Source organism: Chlorocebus sabaeus, chromosome 10 (genome assembly GCF_047675955.1).
Source record: "Chlorocebus sabaeus isolate Y175 chromosome 10, mChlSab1.0.hap1, whole genome shotgun sequence".
Taxonomy (NCBI): domain Eukaryota; kingdom Metazoa; phylum Chordata; class Mammalia; order Primates; family Cercopithecidae; genus Chlorocebus; species Chlorocebus sabaeus.
In genome coordinates, this window is record NC_132913.1 from 67,217,853 (window position 1) to 67,219,003 (window position 1,151).

The 1,151-nt window shown below is 38.3% G+C and overlaps 1 non-coding gene across 1 annotated transcript; it reads right to left on the reverse strand.

Annotated features, from left to right (window-relative positions):
* Positions 1 to 636: 636 nt before the first annotated feature.
* On the reverse strand, positions 637 to 774 carry LOC119625515 (small nucleolar RNA SNORA43). Its single transcript, XR_005241708.1, has one exon. It is a non-coding gene; the product is annotated as a small nucleolar RNA SNORA43 (small nucleolar RNA).
* Positions 775 to 1,151: the final 377 nt, after the last annotated feature.

Below are 1,151 nucleotides of genomic sequence, written 5' to 3' on the forward strand. Positions count from 1 at the left end.
ACTGTGCATTCCTTTGTCTGGCTTCTGTATTCAGCATATATGCTTGTTAGACACATTCATGTTATTGAATGTAGCTGTGGTTTTATCACTTTCATTATGTGCATTTTATTCATTGCATGAATATAACACAAATTTGAATGTTTGGGTTATTTTCAATTTTGGCTGTTGTGCATGTCTTTTGTTGCACCTGTGTGCACATTTTTATTGAATAAATACCTAAGAGTAGAATTGCTGAATCAGGTCAAGCACAGTGGCTCACGCCTGTAATCCCAGCACTTTGGGAGGCCGAGGCGGGTGCATCATGAGGTCAGGAGTTTGAGACCAGCTGGGCCAACATGGTAAAACCCCGTATCTACAAGAAAGACAAAAATTAGCCAGGTGTGATGGCAGATGCCTGTAATCTCAGCTACTCAGGAGACTGAGGAAGGAGAAGTGCTTGAATCCAGGAGGTGGAGGTTGCAGTGAGCCGAGATCGCGCCACTGCACACCTTCCTCAGAGACAGAGTGAGACTCTGTCTCAAAAAAACAAAAAAAGAAAAACAAAAGGGAAAAAAAAGAATTACTGAATCATAGGAAACATGTATGTTCAAATTTAGTTGATACTATGCAACAGTTTTCTTCTTCTTCTTTTCTAAGAAATGTCAGGCTACAAATCATTCTTAGTGCTCACTGGTTTGTGAACACTGAGCATAGAGATAGCCACTTTTTCTTTGCTCCAATAGTACAGGCACAGCAGAGCAACTGCATTTATGGGGCTGGCAAGTCCAGGAGAGCATCTGCAGGGCAGTGCAATGATTTTCTTTAACACACTTTCATGCATACATTTTATCTTCATTTGGTGTTCTAGGTTTTAAGCTAATGCATTTTTGCCTTCTACTTTCTCCTGGTTTACCATAATATGCTTATATTTGGACTTCAATTGGGTAAACAGTAGTTCTCCCTGCATTTAAAATTTCATAAAACCTCAATAATCCAAAGTGTATCAAATCATACTGCCTAGGATTCAAGGAAAATAACTTAACTGTTCCCTATTCATTTATCAAATGTTTATTGAACACCTACAAGCGATTTTTTAAAAATTAAACCTGGGGATATAAAGAAATGTAAAATTCAACTTCCAATCTCCAAGAAGTATCTACAGTAGTTGATGA